The following is a 6,694-nucleotide window of genomic DNA, read 5'->3' on the forward strand; positions in this document are numbered from 1 at the left end:
TGAAGGAACTTTAAGTCTGGAGGACGATCCCTGGGGGAAGGCCCTTATAGGTACAAGGACGGGAAGCAGAGACACCCCGAAGAAACTTCCCCACCAACACCTCCCCATCCAGGTGGCCATCAGAGTCCCCCAAGAGGATTTTAATGGAGGCCCATTGGGAGCAAAGCGTGGAGATCGCTATGCCCTTGTCAAAACCCTCCTGGAGGAACTGGAGAATAGCGGGTAGACGGGATCGTAGGGGGGGATCCCACACCGCCCCACACCATTCCCGTCCCAGTGCCTGTCATATGCCTTGTTCCCGAAAAACCCTCACAGTAGCTTGCCAGGTGGTCAAGACTAAACCTCAGGAGCGGTTTGAGTGATCGGAAGCCCACAATGAGCACACACAGTAAAACTACACAGACTACGCTTAGACAAGTGTATATCAAAAATACATATATACTTGTTATAGGCCTTAATATTGGGACGCGAATAAACCACAGTAATGTAAAACTGTTACCACACACGCCTTTCACTATTTAACATATATACAGTTATGTTTCGCCTAATGTGGTTAAGGGGAAAACACTGCCACAAAACCTGCAACAGAAGGTTAGGTTAACACAAATATAGCATCAGGCATTTCTTCAGAATCGATCCCTAACTTAAGCAGGCCAGCCCTACGAGGTAGGGATCCTTGTACTCAAAGGTACAGTAGTGCGTTGAAAACTCACAATCGTGCGTAATGAGAGAAAGGGGTTCCTTTTCAGGGAGCTGTAGCAGTTCAGGAAGGGGCTTGAGGTGATGAAGAACAGTGTTCCACTATTCAAGGAGCAGGCAGATTGACTTCTGAGTTTTGGCAATAACCAGGCAGTGCAGGCTAGCCAAGCTAAGGTGACTATATTTTCAGGGATTCTCGTGCGTAAAGAACAATGGCTGTTCCGAGGGGCCACCGGTAAGTGATGCAAGTACTCTCCGACCCTCGACACAGTCTGGGCCAAATTTTGCCAGTTTAGGCCAGGTAGCTTGTAGGTTCAACCCCTGCAGTTGCACGTTGCTCTGGCTCTCAGCAGCTGCGGGACAGGACGATTATCTGTGGCGGGACAGTAGACTTTTCTCAGCTCAGGATGAAGAAAAGAGGACAGTTCCAGTGCAGCACATCACAAGGCACAAGGGGGCAGGCAGGCAAGGCTCCTACAATAACCGCCACCACATCCGGGTGATGCAGGTACTGCAAATGCTCATGGCATGGCACACTCTTTTAAATCGCAACCCAGAGGAGCTAGGACAACATTTGGCGGGAGAGGGCCCAGGACCACAAGCTAGCGATTCCCCAAGTTTCGAGTTTCAACTCGTAACGGCAGTGCTCCTATGCGATACCCCAGGTTCAAGCTGGTCAGTTTGCTGGATGGCCCAGGAACACTTCTGATGAGGCTCTTTTGAGAGTAAGCCCTTGTCTGCTCGATCTGGGGCAAGACAAAGGGACAAAATGGACAAAGGACAGAACAAAAGACTTTGTGCCACCGCCATTTCGGCACTGACCACAGTCTTGAGCCAAACGCGGTAAACGCAATATGGTTAACTAAAAAGAATTACAAATACTGTAAAAGTAAACTACTGCCACCAGTTTGTCCTAGGCACACCTGTACAGTCACCAGAAAATCCTTAGAGGGTCTCTAGGGCTATAAAACAAAAGGACCCCTATGTGCGGTACTGTAAGGTACTTGGCACATAGATAAAAAGTTATCAAGAAATGACAACATAACCAAAGACTAAGGTAAATATAGTTTGACAGTACTGACTGTATGGAGGACGTGTCCGTTTCCCCATAACAGATGAACAAAAGCCCAGAGGAGTGCAGCTGAAGGCTGCGCGCCACAGGAAAAAGTCAGGTTAGGTTAGCCAAACAAAAGCAAAAAGTTTGGGGCGGTCCATAAACAGAGGGAAAATTGCACCTAAGGGAAATCTTCCCTAGCAGTGCTTTATTTGGCAAGAGTACGATTCTGCTCTGCACTGGCATCCTGGCTGGTGTCCAGACATTTGGTCGACTGAAAACTGGTCGAATGACATTTGGTCGACGCAATTTCGTCGAAAACCAAATGGTCGAATTTTTTTATTTATTTATATATTTATTTTTCGGGTTTTCGTTTTGTAAAAAAAGGGGTTTTTAGAGAAAAAAAGGGGTTTGGGGGGGGACCCCCCCAAAAAAATAAAAAAAAGGGTTAAAATAAAAAAAATAAAAATTCGACCATTTGGTTTTCGACCAATTTTTTTGACCAAATGTCTGGTAACCATCCTGGCTGTGCCGGTGAAGACATTCTTGGCCTCCTCATCCAGTCACCCGGGCAAATGGCACTAAGGTCGGCAGCTTGAACACTCCTTTCGTGGGGGCAAAGCTCCCAGCCGAAACCCCTGACCGACCCCTTCCCTTGCTGAAATCTCGTAACTCCCTCCATTCCCATCCTTTCCCTCTTTCCCATTTTCTTTATTTGACCCTCCCCATTTCAATGTACATACTTAGCTGTTAGCTGCCAGCTTAGATCCATGGCAGAAGCTGTCTCTTGTTGCAGTTCCCAAACCCCCCCCAAACCCTCCTCAATCATTGGATTGCCCTGTGGCCATTACTAAGGACTTGTACCCCTGGGTGCCGTACTCTAACTCCTGGTTGCAGTGGACCCTTGTGGTCTCAACCTGCACTTTTCTTATATATGCACCTCAGAACTCCGCCTCGGGGCTCTGAAAAAACAAACAAAGTAGTGCTCAGCAGGACAGTAAAATAGAGAGAAAATTGATACAGAAACAATATAGTTATGAGAGGGAGGGAGGGTAGTCTTCGGTTGCACCCGGGCTCGATCACTGTCTGGAGATTGGATAGGACCGCCCAAACCGTCAGGACCTACAACTCCCACACAACTAGATACTATCCTGACCCTTCCTACCCAAGATATTATTGCAAGTCAGGACCCAAAACCCTTGCCTCCCTTCCCTGTCCTACCACCGAAAGAAACAACAAACTTCGCGCCAGACTCTCTAAACTTTATGAGCCGCCCCGAAGATCCCTGTCTGACTCCAAATGCGAAGCCAAAAGGTCCACCAAAGGCACCACTATACCCACAACCAAGTCCAAACCTATCACCCATACAAACATCTCGGTAAAAACAAATGTACACTCCTACAAAGGAGCTCTCCTAAATACCAGATCATTGGTCGCACATGCCCTCGATATAGCAGACCTAATTATCACAGAGAAATTAGACTTTATTGCCCTAACCGAAACGTGGCTCCACAATGCAGCAGGCCCATCTCTAATGCTGGCCATCCCAGACGGCTACACTATATCTAGGCAGGACCGGGTAGGTAACCGGGGCGGTGGCATCGCCATCATATCCAAAGCAAGTTTAGCTCTCAGACTAGCCTCGACTCAAACTCTGCAGTCGTGTGAATCCCTCACTGCCAAACTCCCCATAAATCACACCCAATCCCTCACTATCCACCTGATTTGCAGACCACCAGGTCCACTTGGAACATTTGAGGAAGATTTACATAACCTAATCTCTAACAATGCGAAAACCACCTCACAACTACTGCTACTAGGGGACCTCAACCTAGGGTTCAACGACCCAGCAGACTCACACGCATCTACCATAGCCAATACGATATCCTCACTCGGACTCTCTCAAAAAGTCAACCTACCCACCCACCTGAAGGGTAGAACCCTAGACTGGGTTGCTGATGCCAATTGCTCAGCGGTCATCACCGCCACCACACCACTACCCTGGACCGACCACTCGCTGGTCTCCTTCAACCTTCTGACCTCTAGATCAACTACCACAACCGTGTCACTGGCACCACCCTGCCTCACAAGAAACAAGAAAAATATCTCAACAGAAAAAATCATCCCAGCTATCCTTCCAACCTTAAACGCATTACCAGACAATCTAGATCCCACTACACTAGTTCACGAATACAATAAAATCATGCTATCTACCTTGGACAAAATTGCCCCACTCAAACTCCGCACCAGCAAGCCAAAAACCCATTTAAACAAATGATATACACCCAAACTCAAAGCCCTCCGCCTAAAAAAGCGAAAATGTGAAGCTGATTGGAAACTATGCCCCTCCAGTGAAAGGAAAGCCATCCTTGACACGATCTCTCGTCATTACAAAGCTGAAATCTGTCTAGCCAAACGGAACTCCTATAACATCCGCATTGCCAATTCCAATTCAAGTATGAAGGAGCTCTTTTCCATACTGAAGGAACTTGAGTCACCCATTGCTACACCCGACACCTGCACTAAGAACCAGACCTGGTGCACAGACATACAACAAGCACTAGAAAATAAAATAAACACCCTACAAAACAAAATTCAACTAAAAAAAGACTCACTAAACCTCACTAACCCTCCCACAACTCCGCCCACTGCCACACCAAGTACACACATCAACTCATTCACCTTTTCTAAAACCACCACCCTGGAGGTTGAGAAAATCATCCTTTCCCTTAAACCATCAAACTGTAAAGGCGATATCTGCCCCGCGCACATAATAAAGGACGCAGCCAGAGACCTGTCGCCCTTTATCTCCAAACTCATAAACGCCTCTTTCTCCTCAGGCAGCATCCCCGCCAACTTAAAACAATCTTGGGTGCTCCCCCTCCTTAAAAAACAGACGCTCGATCCCCTCATCCCCACTAACTACCGACCCATCACCACGGTACCCTTCCTACTGAAAATCTTGGACAAAGTTGCCTACGTCCAGATTAAAAAATACTTAGAACTACACAAACTACTAGGCTCCAGACAATCAGGTTTCCGCCCACTTCACGGCACGGAAACAGCCCTTATCGATCTGAAAACCCAAATTGATGATTTTAGGGACAAGGGTAAGACAGCACTCCTCCTCTTACTCGACCTCTCCGCGGCCTTCGACCTCGTCGACCACAAGGTCCTCTGCAAACACCTTGACTCAGCCGCTCATGCGTCTCCCCCACACTATATAACATCTTCACCAAACCCCTGTTCGACGATCTGGACCATCTGGGTGTCACCTACACTAACTATGCTGATGACACTCAGATTCTCCTCCCACTTTCAGGGGATCACAGTAAGGACAGAGAGTTGGTGAATAGGGTATATCTCATCATTCAGGCATGGATGGCATCGCATGGTCTATGCCTGAATGATGACAAGACAGAGCTCATCATCCTAGGTTCCCTCGCCAATATCAACAAACTAGGTCTTGAATATGCTGAATTCAACATAGATGGCAATCTCATTAGAGTATCCAGGGAAGTAAAAACCCTCGGCTTTTATCTAGATGCCACTATGTCATTCAATAAACAGGTCAACTCACTAGCATCTACCACTGCGTATACCTGCAAATTAATAAGGGCAGGCAGACCATTCCTTTCCAATGACAGTTGCTTGATCCTGGCAAGAGCACTCATACTATCTAGGCTCGACTATTGTAATGCCCTCTATAGTGGCGCTAACAAAGCCATTATCCACAGGCTTCAAATCCTGCAAAATAATGCCTTGAGAGCTGCCCTCGGCATTAATAAGAGAGATCATATCTCTACCACTAGACGCCAACAGAAATGGCTCTCCACAGACAACAAAATCAAATTAAAGTTGGCCTCCCTAACCCATAAAGCCCTCAACAATGCCGCCCCAGCTACCTGATGGACAAGGTAAAGAGAAAGTCCTCCATCAGACAAACAAGAACTATCAATTCCAACCGCCTGATAATTCCCAGATTCAAACTATCCACCATTGGTGGGAACAGCTTCCCGGTGAAAGCTGCCATGCTCTGGAATTCGTTGCCACATAACCTAAGAGCTGACCAACCATACTTACACTTCAGAAAACACCTCATCAGTCACCTTAACTCCAACAACCCTTGTTTGTAGCTGCACTTTCTATACCTAGGTATAGATAGTGATACCCTGCCCGTGACCTCGCCCTCGCCTCTAACAGCCCTTACAGCACACATCTGTACACCTTCCTCCTGTATAGATATTGACCTATTTGTATGAAGATTGGCATACACTTCCATACCTCCTATTCCTGTAATCCTGTAAGCCGGAATACTTTTCTCAGGAGTACCCGCCTCTTACAGCCCTGTACATATTTGTATATTTGTTTATTTACCCCTGCATAGATATTGACTTTGTATGTTTGAAGATTTTTACATCTCTTATCCTGTAATTTTGGTTATCTCTATCATTACCCCAATGTGTATATTGCCGCAACATTGTAAGCTTCGAATTATCTTCTGCCTGCGCCCTGGTGCCCCTGGGTAAGGTGCGCCATATAAATAAATAAACAAACAAACAAACAAACAGACCTCTGAGCCGGTGCTGGACGAGAAGAGCGCAGAGAATACGCTCCCCTCTGGGTCTCTGAAAGATGCGGGTGGAGGAACCAGCGAACAACTGTCCGGTTCTTGCACCCGCACCAGAAGAGGATTTCTTGAATGTCGGGGAAGTCTTCCGTCATAACATATCAACGTGTTTGTCAGTACAAAACACTTTATGTACTTTATCTTCAAGTAAATCACCAAGCAGTTTGGAACCGTCCAAAGAAAGCTTAAGGGCAGCCACCTTCTTTGAACCTTCCGTTTTCCAATCTCGCAGATGAACATGCCTCCGGGCCGACACCCCAGCACCCATAGCCATGGCCGAGCCATGCACTCCATCAAATGCCAGACAAGAG

Source organism: Ambystoma mexicanum (genome assembly GCF_040938575.1).
Source record: "Ambystoma mexicanum isolate Mex_15411 chromosome 12 unlocalized genomic scaffold, UKY_AmexF1_1 Mex_chr12_unloc.2, whole genome shotgun sequence".
Taxonomy (NCBI): domain Eukaryota; kingdom Metazoa; phylum Chordata; class Amphibia; order Caudata; family Ambystomatidae; genus Ambystoma; species Ambystoma mexicanum.